The 14,447-nt window shown below is 37.7% G+C and overlaps 1 long non-coding RNA gene across 1 annotated transcript; it reads left to right on the forward strand.

Annotated features, from left to right (window-relative positions):
• The first annotated feature begins 3,755 nt into the window (after positions 1-3,755).
• LOC133734793 (uncharacterized) lies at positions 3,756-6,525 on the forward strand. Its single transcript, XR_009858579.1, has 3 exons — positions 3,756-4,008; positions 4,102-4,384; positions 6,420-6,525. It is a non-coding gene; the product is annotated as an uncharacterized LOC133734793 (long non-coding RNA).
• The last annotated feature ends 7,922 nt before the right edge of the window (positions 6,526-14,447 follow it).

Genomic DNA, 14,447 nt, shown 5'->3' on the forward strand with positions numbered 1-14,447 from the left:
ACTGAATTTCCAGAAACTGAATTTGAGGGAGCACAGAGGCAGCAACCAAATATGAAGTGATGAAATGATGATGAGATGAACTTTGAGTCCTTGAACACTTTGTTTTCAACTATTGCACTTAGTTATTGTATCATTTGATATTTTGATTCATTTGTGTGAACTGTGAACTATGAATTATTGACTTAAAATTCGTATGAACTATGGAGTGATGAAGCCATGAAAGGGATGAACTGAAGTGAATAAGTGATGAACTCAAGTAGTGAAGTTGATGTATGAGAGTTTTTAGCTTATTTTTCATTTCCAGTTTGTTCATTTCCAGGTTGGCCCTTTAAATTGATGTGAGGATTGCATTTTTTTCATTTGTTGACAGGTTTGGGCTTTTAAAATTTTAGTTGGGCCTTAGCTGAAATCTGGCCCAATTTCAAACTCGGTACTAGGCCCAACCAACCGAAACCGAACCGAGATATCGGTATACCGAGAAGTTGGTATACCGACTTCTGTGGCTGGTAATGGTAGGCTTTTTTGTGTACCAACTTAGTTTGGTACGGTACGTGGTATTGGGCTTCAAGATCCGGTACCGTACCGAACCCACCCCTAGGATGCAAGTATATGAGGATTATTTGTAAGTGTCGTTCTGGCTTTGGGATTAAATGAAATCTCTTTTACCGTGTCAAAAAAAAAAAAAACATTCATAAATATCTCCAAGCTTTTCTACTCTTAAAGACTTTGTCAAGAAAAGAAAAAAAAAACACTGATACTCACTAGAGTAACTAATAAAAAGTTTTTGTTAAGGTAAACAAGATCCTCACTAGAGTAAATTAGGCTCTCTTTCTAGTAAATATGTCTTAACATATTATAGAATTTCACCATGTTCACATACTCAATGAATTTTCTCACACAAAAAAAAAAGTAAATTTTCTACTTAATTGTGTTCAACTACCTTAATTTAGATTCAAGGGGCTGGGGAGAAGGCAAATAAACTCAATGCCTCTAAATTTAGATCCAAAAACTACTAAATACAACTGTATAAGATATCAATTGACTACCTGAAGAGGACTAGACGTACTAATTCTTTGATCAATATTGTTATGATACACACCCACTTTATTTCCTTTGCTTATAATTAGCTGTTGTAGTATTTAGTCTCTCATAAGTGTTACCTTTGCTTATAATTAGTTGTTGTAGTAATTTAGTCTCTCATAAGTGTTGATAGGTACATTTGAAGCTCAATACTCAATTCTTTCTTCTCAATATCTGTAAAACACCCTTAACTATAACCCTGACTTCCTGCTGCTTATCAAAAACTAGGAAATGAGCGAGTGTTTTCATCTGACAAAACAATTACTGTGGAACAAATTTTTTACATGTTCCATAATCTGAAATGTTAGTACTCTTGTCGATCCTTCACAATTTTCAACCTAATTAACACATCAAAACCTAAATAGCACTATAACAAACGTAAACGTTTACAAGTAAAAATGGATGAGTACTCTACAATCATCAACAAAACAAGGTCTCAAATCCTTAATTTTAATAGTAAATAAGAAATGAAAAATAGTTAAACAATAGAATATGCAAATAATAAGTCGTATTAGAAAAGAATCCATAAATTAGAAAATTAAAACTCTAAATTTATACACAAGTGTACATAAAAATCTTTACTTCTCTAACATTGCGAATGAAATTGCATGTAAAATGAAGAGTATCATAAACTTTTTCATTTACCAATTTCATTTTTTGATGGCCAGAATCAAGCTAGTAGGAGGTTAGATCATTATATCTGAGATCAGGAACTTCTTGTCTTTGATATCTAGAAATTGACGAATCCAATATAAAAGAAAAAAAAAATGAATGGAAAATGTATCAAGATAAGATTTGGAAGATGATGGCCGATGCGAGAGTGAGATAGTGAGACAACATTAAATAGAGGCAAAGGGAGAGGACATTTAGGGCTCAAATGAGTATAATTGTAATTTCATACAAAATTGTCAAAAATGAAAAAAGGATCGCTTTGTAATTGTTGCCTCTGTTGCTTGCATATATAAAAACAACCATAAAAAAGTACAGTGTCACGATGCTTGATACTCATTGTTTTTTTGAATAATGGTAATTCCATTGATAATTGCGCATGCCAAGAAGGCCATTACATACTCACCCGCTGACACATAACAATGGCCAGATCAAGGTTTCGTGGAGGAGCCACAGTAGTACATAGGATAGACCAACTATATTCGAACTAATCGCTCACTTTAAAAGTGAGCCTAAAAGCTATGGAAAACATAGCGAATAGACAAGCCAAACTACACTCGTTAGGTTCCTAATACAAGAAACTTATTGTAATTAGACAAAAGCTAAAAACATAGGTTTGAGCCAAGAGCCTAAACCCTAGCCCAAATTAGAAGCTATTGGACTAGGGTAGAAACCCCAGCCCAGAAACTCAAAGCCCACGGAAGCAAAGTCCACCCAAGGCCCATTCAGCCAGATCCGGTCCAGTCCACCCACTTCCACATCCCCGTCGTACGAATCGGCCCAACCCTGCTCCGTCCGCCGCACGCCGCCACGACCTGCACCTACCTCAATCTGCGCCGCCTCAACCCACGCCACCACGGAGAAAAACCAAACCCCGATCCAGGAACTCATCTTCCACCACCACCAAGTTCAGACCGATGACGCCCCCATCAGGGTTCAATCGCCGGACTTGTTAGCACGACAACCGCCGCTCACCATCCCAGCCAGAACCACCAAGCAGCCTCGAGCAAAACTCCATCTGATGGAACAAGAGCAATAGCCATGACTACCCGTCCGGCAGCTGATCCCACGACGACGGTGAGGCCAGAGGCCAGCCCATTCGTCCGAGCGCCGCCGGACGAGAATGATTGCTCAAATTGGGACGCCGCAGGGCTTTAGGGTTCTCTCGTGGAGAGAGATTATCGTATTAGGGAAGACCTATTAGGGCTTGATACTCATTGTTAGGCTTAGTCGAACTATGGAAAATGTTTCTTTTGGTAATTCTTAATAGGTTAAAATGATAAAATTTGTTTCATAATCAATATCATTGTCAGGGTTACGCCTCCTACAGGAGATTGTATTGTATTTATTAGGAATAAATTAAGGTCCCACTATCCATATGCAAATCACCTCTAACAGTAACTACTCAAACTGATTGAGCAGCCCTACCAGCCAAGTGGTACGTTGCTCTACGTAAGAATCTCTTTATAGAATGATAAGCCTTAATTTAGTCTTGGAAAATGTTTCTTTCTCTTTAAAAACGGGTATTACTTGCATTTTCACATTGTTTAGGCTACTTTTTCTGGTCCTACAACGCGTCTCTGCATATTCGAATGGGCAACCTGTGAGCCCCGGAAAAAAATGTGTTGAACTTATTGATGATCGTACGAGAAATTATTTCGCGATCTCGATAATTGTCAAAGTGTTCGAGAATATTTTCAGAAATTTTCATAAAGTGAAAACCTCAATTTGAGAGTTGGATAATAAAGTACACGACACGGCGAGTTTGTGAAAATTTTCGGGGAATTTTCCGGATACCCGAGCTATTTATAGCGGTTTTCCAAAGTTATTGAGACTTTTTCAATCAAAAAAAAAAAAAGTTATTGAGACTTTAGAAAATACGGAAATTCTACGATGTGATCTCAGCCGTCAAAAACCTCCATCACTTGATCACAGCCGTTGAGTGCTATTTGGGCAGCCTATAAATAGGCCTAGGACCAGGTGATCAATCCAGAAGGATCGAGAGAGAGAATGAGAACCAGAGTTCTCCCTGACCAGAAACGCGACCCGGAGACCCGCAAAGAGGATCCGACCGGCGCTGCTCCGTCCGGCCACATCACAGCGGCGGATCACCGGCATCCTCTTCGTAATGACGTCGCCGTGACGTCTGTGGCCTCGGATCGTACATGCGCCGGCTGTGAAGTCCGTTCCGACGACTGGAAGCCCCGAGCTTTCTCCGGCCACCTCTGCAACTTCCGGCGACCGATTAAGCTGCATTTGGTATGGAAACTCACCTCCTCGTCATGCTCAACACCCTAGTAAAATTATTTTTTCGATTTAATCAAGTTTTGACGATTTTGCATTTCTGGGTAGCCACGGCTCGGCCGTGTTCTTCGACTCCGGCGACGTTTCCGGCACTTCTGGGCTTGGATTCTGGTTGGAATGCGTCTGTAGGTGAGGGCTGACCTTGGTTTGGGAGTAAAATCTGGAAATTTTTGGTTGGTGACCGAACTGAGAAGTTTGGGTTTGCTGTGTTCTTCGTCAGGTGCAAACTTGCAATTTGGAGTTCTGATCTTGATCAAGTTTGATCACATGGTGAGTTGAAATCTATTTGAAAATTCTGGGATTTGCCTTGTATAGTTAAGTTCTGGAATGGGTTGCCTAGGCCTCATTAAAAAGCCCGCGGATCAAGTGGGCCGATGGAGGCCCGCCGGCCCTGAGGGCTAAAAGCCCGGCCCGGCCCGTTTAAAAGCCCGCAAAGCCCGCCTCGGGTGGGTAGTGGGCCGGCCCGCAAAAAGCCCGCAAAAGCCCCGCCCGGCCCGTAAAAGCCCGTAAAATATTATATATATATATATATATAGATATAGATATGTGTGTGTGTGTGTTTATAAATATATATACACACACATATAGATATATATTTGTGTGTGTTTATATATATATATCTGTGTGTGTGTGTGTTATATATAGATATATCTATATATGTGTGTGTGTTTATAAATATATATATATATATATGTGTGTGTGTGTGGAAGTTCTTATACTTCTATATAAAATATGTGCAAATATATATATATATATATATATATATATATATTCTAAATATCGGTTGACCAATTCGATCGGATTCGAAAATATGGTGAAATTGGCTAAATTTTTTACCACACTCATAATTTATTGTAATAAACTCATCCAACGGTCGGTTTTTCCATTTTATTTGAATTGATAGGGGTTGCTCTTAGGAGTGTATGATATATAAATATAGGTTTATAAGAGTAACTACGTTTGACCTAGTTGATCGAATTCGAAACGATAACCAAATTTGCTAGATTTTTTACAACCACCATAAAATATTACAATCTCTCAATCGAGCGGTTGGTTTCTCCAAATTCATCTTCCACTTCATGGTTGTTTTAGAATGGACCTCAACAATTTAAATGCAATGTATAAGTCATACAACTTTAGGAAGAAAATTGGTATAGATCAATGTGTTTGTAATTAAAATTAATTTTTTTTATCTTATCACCATGCACATTCATCGATGAAATATATACAAACGTGATGTGAAAAAATAAGCACGTTTCGCGGTTGTCAAGCCATCGGTCAACCAAGAAAACATATAAGTGACTACGGTTGACCAATCCGATCGAATTCGAAAATATGGTGAAATTGGCTAAATTTTTTATCACACTCATAATTTATTGTAATAAACTCATCCAACGGTCGGTTTTTTCATTTTCTTTGAATTGATAGGGGTTGCTCTTTGGAGTGTATGATGTATAAATATAGGTTTATAAGAGTAACTACGTTTGACCTAGTTGATCGAATTCGAAACGATAACCAAATTGGCTAGATTTTTTACAACCACCATAAAATATTACAATCTCTCAATCGAGCGGTTGGTTTCTCCAAATTCATCTTCCACTTCACGGTTGTTTTAGAATGGACCTCAACAATTTAAATGCAATGTATAAGTCATACAACTTTCGGAGACAAATTAGTATAGGCCAACGTATTTGTAATTAAAAATTGAAATTTTTATCTTATGTCCACACACATCCATCGATGAAATATTTACAAACGTGATGTAAAAAAATAAGCAAGTTTTGTGTTCATCACGCCATCGGTCAACCAAGAAAACATGCAAGTGACTACAGTTGACCAATCCGATCGGGTTTGAAACTATGGTGAAATTGACTAAATTTTTAACCACACTCTTATTTTATTGTAATAATCACATCCAACGGTCAGTTTTCTCATTTTCTTTGAATTGCTATATGTTGCTCTTTGGAGTGTATGATGTATAAATATAAATTTATAAAAAATTAGTGCCTTTAAAAATTTATTTATCAATAAATTAGTATCTATATATAAATAAAGATTTTTTTTTTGGTACAATATAAAATTATAGATATGTTATCTTTGATTGTATTTGATCATTATCCAATGAATTTCCAAAGCTTGATTAAAAAAAAAATATTTGTGTCTTTAAATATTTATTTATACATAAAGCCCGCAAGGCCAAGCCCGGCCCGGCCCGAAAAAGCCCGCAAAGCCCGCTTTATATGGACGGGCTTGGATCCGTCTATTTTTAATAAAGCCCGGCCCGCTATTATTTAAAAATATAGCAAGGCCCGGCCCGGCCAAGCCCGCTATGAATGGGCCGGGCCGGGCCGGTTGACGACCCCTAGGTTGCCATGCTTGTATACGTACTGTGAATTCAAGTTGATGCTTAATGTAAATTGTGTTACGAGAATGAGGAATTGGACTTGGTTTCATTCTTGAATAATAGTTATAAAATGCAGAATTGAGAAACTAATTTGTTGTTATGACTTTGAGAAGCACACTTAAGGGACTGTTGTACTGATTGGAATAAAACCAAGTAAATTGGTATTGAAAAGGGAAAGAAAAGTAGAGAAGAAGGTTATTGGGTGCCCTTAGTAAATTTTGGTGCACTTGATATAATTGGTTGATATCTTAATTTCAAGTAAAGTATCTGATAATTGGGATTTTTGTGAAACTAGTCAATATTGGTCAAACATTGGTCAACGTTAGTCAATGCGGTCAAACCTTGGTCAATCCTGGGGAAACCAGGAAGGGTTGGCTTTAAATATTTGTTCGACGGATCATTAACGTTAATTATGTCGAAATCTAGGATTTCCAGTTACCCGAGGAACGGAAGGTTCGTGAATCTCGGACAACGTAAAAGGTTAAAGCATCGGAATCCAGGTAGGGGACTTGGGACTCATTCGGTTCGGTTAGTTGTTTTCCGTTTTGAATTAAATGTTTATGCAAATTTAAGTTGCATGGTTTGGTTATTGATGGCTTGAGAGTGAGTGGAACATAGCGATTCCTTGGGCTTCGATCCCCTAAACCTCCGGAGGGGCCGTATGGACGGAATGGTATCTGACATCCTCTGAGGTGTGGCACTATTTCTAGGTGATATGGAGTAAGTGGACACTCTCACTACGCTTACCTGGTGATGATTTTATTTGAGGTAAGGCCATGTAGTTGGTCCATGGGACTGGCCATCAGGTATTATGCATTTCTTTGAGTTTCGTGCATTGGATTTTGAGTCCGAAAGATACTTAAAGTTTGTCGTTCTTTAAGGAAATGGTTTAACTTTTTCATACTGGGATCCCAAATTATTATCTTATGTGTCGGTTTTCAAACCTAGTCGGGTGAAGCCCCTATTGAGTAGCGAGGACGAAAGCTCACCCCTATAACAGTGTGGTTGCAGGTACTGTGCACTGGGAACGGGATTGGAGCGGACGGAGCTGGGTGTGCATATTTCAATAGAAGTCAGGTTCTGGGTTCCAATCTTATTCCTGTTCCTTAAAATTGTATTCTCGGAACTTGTCACAATTTGTTTGTTAGATGCTAAGTCATTTATTCCTCGGTTGTTTGCAACGTTAAGTCTTGGACGAACATTTGAATTAAAAGTTTTAAAGTTTTCACCTCAATATTATTTTAAACGTTTTCGCTGTGCGGTTTATGAAAAATTATTTAATAAAATGCCTTGCGGGTTTCTGGAACGTAAATCGAACTTTCGGTTTATGTTTCGGGGTCTCGCGGCACTGTGACGTGCTCAAGCTGGTGAGGTGCAGTTTGGGGCGTTACACAACCCTTTTGAGAGGTGGAGAGATTCTTACGTATGGCAAACGTACCACGTGGCTGATAGGGCTGCCCAATCAATAAACATGCAAAGGGGTATTTTGGATATTTTATTTTATTAAGTAAGGATAGTTTCGGAATACACTTAAAATTTTCTAGGTTTTGATTGTGCTGCCCTACCGTCACATGGTACGTTTGCCCTATGTAAGAATTTCTCCATTCTATAATGGCCCTAAATCACAAATTGGTGTATAACTCGGTGATGAGCTTGTCATTCTATTGGGGTCCATAGTTAATAGATAATAAGATTTTAAAATGTAGATGAAAATTAAAAACTTAAAATTTATGTGTCGCCAAATGATCAACCGTTTTTTTTTTTTTTTGAATCAAACCCTAGGGGCGAAATAGTATATTCATCACAAGCCAGAATAGGTCATTACATACCCTTCCGTTGTCATTTAAGGACATAGACCGACAAAAAAGTAGTGGTAGTACCCACAGTGGTACGTAGAAGTAGACCCACTCATTACAAATTTCAGATCGTAGAGATAGCGGAGATCCTCCATTGGTACTACGCCGGAGGCGCTAAAGTTCTAGTCACTTCTAGGTTCCTAATACAAAGAAACTTATTGTAATTAGACAAAAAAAATCTAAAAACATAGGTTTGGGCCAAGAGCCTAAACCCTAGCCTAAATAGAAGTTAATGGACTAGAAAAGGATCCCAACCCAACAACCGTTTTCGTTATTCTTTCTTTAACTAAATAATCTTTTTATTCTCTTCTCATCTAGGGTCACCCGCTTAAGTCTTAAGCGTGTGTCAATTCACATTCTTTTACATTTTGCTTAAATAAGAAAAAAAAAATTTGCACACTGCAATTGCACTTATTTATGATTTTATTTAGTTTAATACTTGTAATTTATTATTATACCCTCTATAATAAACAAAGGGGAAATTTGGGTTTATGAAAATTTAACCCGCAAATTGCCCGTCGCACGACGGTCCTTCTTAGGGGTGGGCATCGGGACCCGAAAGACCGAAGACCCGACCCGGACCGAGCAAAAAAGCCCGATTCGGTTCGGTTTTAGTATGGAAAATCTCGGTTCGGTGCAAAGCCCGACCCGAATGTATATTTTCAGTTCTGTCTCGGGCTTCAAATATTCGGAGACCGAAAGCCCGACCCGACCCGATTTCTCCTCCATCTCAGCGAAACCATCACCTCCCTAGCCAGCTGCCCAGCTCCTCCTCCTCCTAAACCTTTCCCCTCCATCTCAGCCTCTCGAAATCATCTCCGCCTCTCAAAACTCTCCTCCCAAGCCAGCTCCTCCTCCTCCTCCATACTCAAATTTGCAGTGGCTCCTGAAGCAACCAAAGCAATACCGGAGTCCCCAGTCTCCACATATGAAGAAGCAAAATTTCAGTAAACACCCATAAACCATGTGAACAAAGAAATCAACAAAGGGCTTTTGTTGGAATCAGAAAAAGTGACAAGACTATGAGGATACAACACATACCTCAGCTAGGAATTGAAAGAGTTTTTTTTTTGCCAGAAGGAATTCCAGATCCAACACATACCTCATGCTCCCCAGACGCAAGATGTTGATTTGATGAATATATGGTAATTGGTAAATAGAGAACTGCATAATGGGGATTGGGAAGGAAGAAAAAAGGAAAAAAAAAAAGGACTAAATACTATTTAGTCCTTGAGCTTTTGACCATAAAACACTTCAGTCCCTGACCTTCTAATTTCACATGTTTAGTCCCTGTACTTCAAAAGTTCAGACCAATAGGTCCTTGCCGTCTAAAACCTCCGTTAAGTCGCGGCAAAATGTCTATTATGCCCTCAGTTCTTTTTTTTAAATAAATTTATTCCTTTCTCTTTTTTTTATTTATTCTTTTTTCTTTATTTTATTCTTTTTTTTTCTTTATTCAAAGAGAGAGGGATCCGAGGAATGAGGAATCGAATACATGAAGAAACAAATAGAAAGAAAGAAAGGGAAAAAAAATTCCTTTTCCAAAAAAAAATAAAATAATTAATTAATTAAAAAAAAGAACTAAGGGCATAATAGACATTTCGCCACGACTTAACGGAGGTTTTAGACGGCAAGGACCTATTGGTCTGAAATTTTGAAGTACAGGGACTAAACATGTGAAATTAGAAGGTCAGGGACTGAAGTGTTTTATGGTCAAAAACTCAAGGACTAAACAGTATTTAGTCCAAAAAAAAAAAGATATGAAGTAGAATTGCAGAAGAAGAAGAAGAAGTGTCAAAGAGAAAGAGAGTATAGAAAGTAAAAGAGGGTTCTGGGTTCTATTTTGTTTTACTTTTACTGCCTAGGACGAAATAAATATAAGCTTTGCACATAATGTATTGAGAGCATCTCGTGCTCTAGTGGTTGGGAGCAAGCATTTCGTGTAAGAGGTCGGGGGTTCAAACCTCGCCTCTTACTTAATTTTGTGTATATTTTGCATATTGGGCCCGAAAAGCCCGAAGACCGAACCGGCCCGTTTGGGATCGGTTTCTGTCGGTTTCTATTTTCGAAAAAGCCCGAACCAACTCGGACCGATTGTTTCGGGCTCGGTCTCGGTTTTACCAAATTTCGGGCCCAGCCCGACCCGAGCCCAGGCCTAGTCCTTCTCTCTGGTTTTCTCCCTGTTCAGTGGAGGTGATATGGAGTGGAATAGAAATATATGGCATGATTAATTAACAGGAAAAGGAAATAAGGGAAGGAAGGAAAAGGTGATGGTGAGATTGAAAACAGATCAATAATGGAGATGGTTGAGGGTAAAAGGTGAACACTCCTCCACCCACTAGCCCCAATTTCCCAACTTTTCTATCGGTTTCGATGGGGTTGGTTCAGCTCCGAATTTTCTCTACCTGCGAAATTCGCCAGTTCACTGGCCAATTAGAGTTATCGGTACAAGCAAGATTAGGTATGTTTCTTCCAATAACTGAGTCCTTATACTTCGTTAAAGCCTTGTTGGCAAGGGTGAGAAAGGATATAAATATATTCAGCTTATTACCCTAGGAGGTCTCACTGTCTGAGGTCTAAATCATCTCAAATGATCTCTCTTCCTTTTCATCTGTTTTTGTTTCCTACGCTTAATATAACCTCCACCAACCACAACTTTCTCAATCACATTCCAAATTACTCCTGAAATTTTTTCGTTTAAATGGGTTTGAACTCAAAGCGTGCCAAAGAATACAATGAAGATAGGATCAGTGCGTTGCCGGATGTAATTCGTTGTCACATACTTTCTTTCATGCCCACATGCAAGAGATGCTGTAAAGACCAGTGTTTTATCCCATAGATGGAAGAATGCCTGGCTTTCTGTTCCAAATTTAGACCTATCAGTATGTTCATCACAAGGTTGGTCTGCAGGGTTTGTTGATAGAGTACTTTTCTTTCGTGGCTTGACAAATATTCATAAATTCCGCCTTGAATGTACAAGATTTAAGAATTGTTTCTCTCGTATTGATCTTTGGATCAACATTGCCATTAGGCGTAACGTTGTTGAACTTGACCTTGATCTTTCTGATTTCGGGCGTGACTCGGATCTGCATGTTGAGTTACCTAGCTAGTAGCATTTTCGTTTGCAAAACATTGCGTATCTTGAAGCTGAGCTAATTTCATTGCCATTGCGCCTACCTCAAATTGTTTTCCTAGTCTCAAGTATCTACATGTGACACTCGATCGTCCTTGACTTCTTCAATGGATCGAGAACTATTTGCTTGATGTCCCGAACTTGAAGATCTGATTATATTTGGAAATTTTGGGTCACTTGGTGATTCAGTTTTGAACATAACTCTCTCTGCACCTAAACTTAAAAGATTAAAATTAAGTTTGAATGCCTATCTTCTGGACAAAGATTACAGGTACAAGATTTTCATCAAGGCTAATGTTCCAAATTTTGAAAATTTGGATCTAAAGGAGAACTTTTTAGCGATCTACTTTTTGAATGCAAAATCCCTTAACAGTGCCAAGATTGAATTACAAGGTTATCATTGGGACCCCATTGTCAATGACTTTGATGTAGAATTTGCTGATCGAATACTTAAGTTGTTTCTGGATATTAGCAGTGTGAGATATCTGTCTCTTTCAGCTCCAATTTTGGGGGTAAGTATGTATTTGATTTCCATAGTGACTGGTAGCCTTTTAATTCACCACAATTTCTGGATGGAAAATGCTATGTTATACTGAGGAAATTGTGGTTTTGATCAAGTATTGTTTGGTGGACTTAGGGCATCTTCCACCATAGGCCAAAGGCCAAACAGATTTAGCCTACCAAAAAGAGAATATTTCCTCCAAGATGCTTATTTGGCCTATCAACAAAAAGCAGTGCTGCCACCGTAAGTCAAATTCTATAAGCCAAAAATGAAATATCATCATCTCCAACGGCTATAATGTGAATAGGATTACCTTCAATGACAACCATTATATTAGATTATGTAAATGCATCAACACCGTTAGATTTAAATATTTAAAATGAATATTTATCTACATAATACTTTTAAGCAAAAAAATTCTGAACATATCAAATATTAGGCTCATATTGAAGATCTCAACAAGATCTTAACAATGATGTAATTTTTATATTCAGAAACATTATAAATTTATATAAGAAAACTATTATTTCACAAGTGTATCTTTTATAATACTTTCAAAATATAAAAATGGACCAACCATTTGGCCTATGAAATGGGAAGCCAAATTTGGCCTTCAAAATGTTAGCAGGCCAAATTTGTTTTCGAAGTCCGTGTAATGGTTTATGGTGGGAGAGAGAGGTAGGCCAAAAATGGGAAAATGGCCTACTATGGAAGATGCACTTATAGTCCATCATTAATTTGTGAAGGATGTTTGGGAATCGCTGATAAAAATTCTCAATGCATCACCCAATCTGGAATATCTTGTCTATCAAAATGTAGGTACATTGTCATTCATCCATGAAAGATGGGACTGATATATATATATATATATATAGATATATATTTCAAAGATTGTAATTGAACTTTCATTTTTTTTATCTGTAGAACATCAAATGTCCTCTTGCTCATGATAAAACAGACTTGGTACGTGACTGGTATCCACCCGAGGTTGTGCCTATTTGTCTGTCATCATGCTTGAAGAGTATTTGCATACGGGGATTCAAAGGACAAAAAGGTGAGATTGATGTGACAGAGTACTTGTTGTAGGACGGTCAAGTTTTGAAGAAGGTAACAATTTATTCTAGTGATTTTTGGGAAGACTCAGTGGTGGAGTTCTAGCAAAAATGTTCAAAACTCCAAAAGAGTTCTAAGAGTTGTAAGATTGAATGGATCTTTTGATCTTTATGAATGGATCCTATATTTTCTGGTAGGCGTTAACTTTATTTGCAGTTATAGTGTAACCTTATGGCATTAGCTTCCCTTCTGAAACTCACTTTTATCGGGAGAAGGTGTTATTCTAAGATTAATTTGTTTGACTTAAATCTTATTGTTTGATCAGTTGATTTAGTCTACACGACTACACGTATGCCCGCCTAATGTTTTCTGTTAAGCATATACTAAATGTTTTCTGCTAACAAGCTGATATGTTTATCCCTTGACAGCTTTTTCTTAATTAGTCTGGTTTCTGTTTTTCAATTTTGAATTTCTGCATCACTTCCCTAACTTTTTGTTTCTATGAAACATTCAGCGTGGATTACTAAAGAAACTGTGGTTCTTTTGCTTGTGGATTAAGCATTAGGTTTATTAGTGAAGGGTGATCATCTAGCAGCTACTTTGTTTCCAAACTTTCAGGATAGTATTAGTTTGGCTCTTCCTTGAGCATTTTATCTTGTCTTGGGTTGTACACTATCTCAGGTCCTCAAATATAGAGAACTCTGCCTTTGTTCTCTACCCTAAACTTTTTAATAAAATTAGTAGGCTATGCTGATGTTTGAAAATTACATTGATGCATGCATAAGAAGTTGGAGTTGTTATTCTTAAATTTTGATGTAAATATGACCAACGTTAATTACTGACTGAAATTCCATAATATCCTCAAAGTATAGTAAACTATCTTTCCCATATTGTTCATGATTACAGTTTTAGTTGCACATTTTGTCTTTTCACTACCTGGAGTAACACCAGAAAAAATGAAAAATTTCAGTTAATTATTTATATATTAGTTTGGTACGTATATTCTTTTATCAACGTGCAAAGTAATTAAGAACATGTACGTCATTAAGAAGGGGCTTGACCAATGAACTTTCAAGGCAATGATTTTTGGACTGGAAGAACCATACATGTCGTACTGTTTCCGGCCAGGACAACCATCTAACATGACTCTTTCCGTCCAGAAATGACTGTCTAAGAGATTTCAAAAGTGTTCTCCAAAGCTAAAATTGAGCCGTCAAATAGCAATTTACCATTGAAGATGCTGTAATGAACACCATTATAGTTTGTCTGGAATTTTGTTTCCACCACCGACTTTGCTTGAAATTGTCCATGTGCAATGTCGATGAAGTATTTGAATATTTGCCCACAAAAAGCTGCTGGAAAACAAAACCACTATGAGATGAATTAAAAAGAAACTACGATAAGATTGCCTCTATCTTAAGCAATCTTTCAACTATCAAAATATTT

Source organism: Rosa rugosa, chromosome 2 (assembly GCF_958449725.1).
Source record: "Rosa rugosa chromosome 2, drRosRugo1.1, whole genome shotgun sequence".
Lineage (NCBI taxonomy): Eukaryota > Viridiplantae > Streptophyta > Magnoliopsida > Rosales > Rosaceae > Rosa > Rosa rugosa.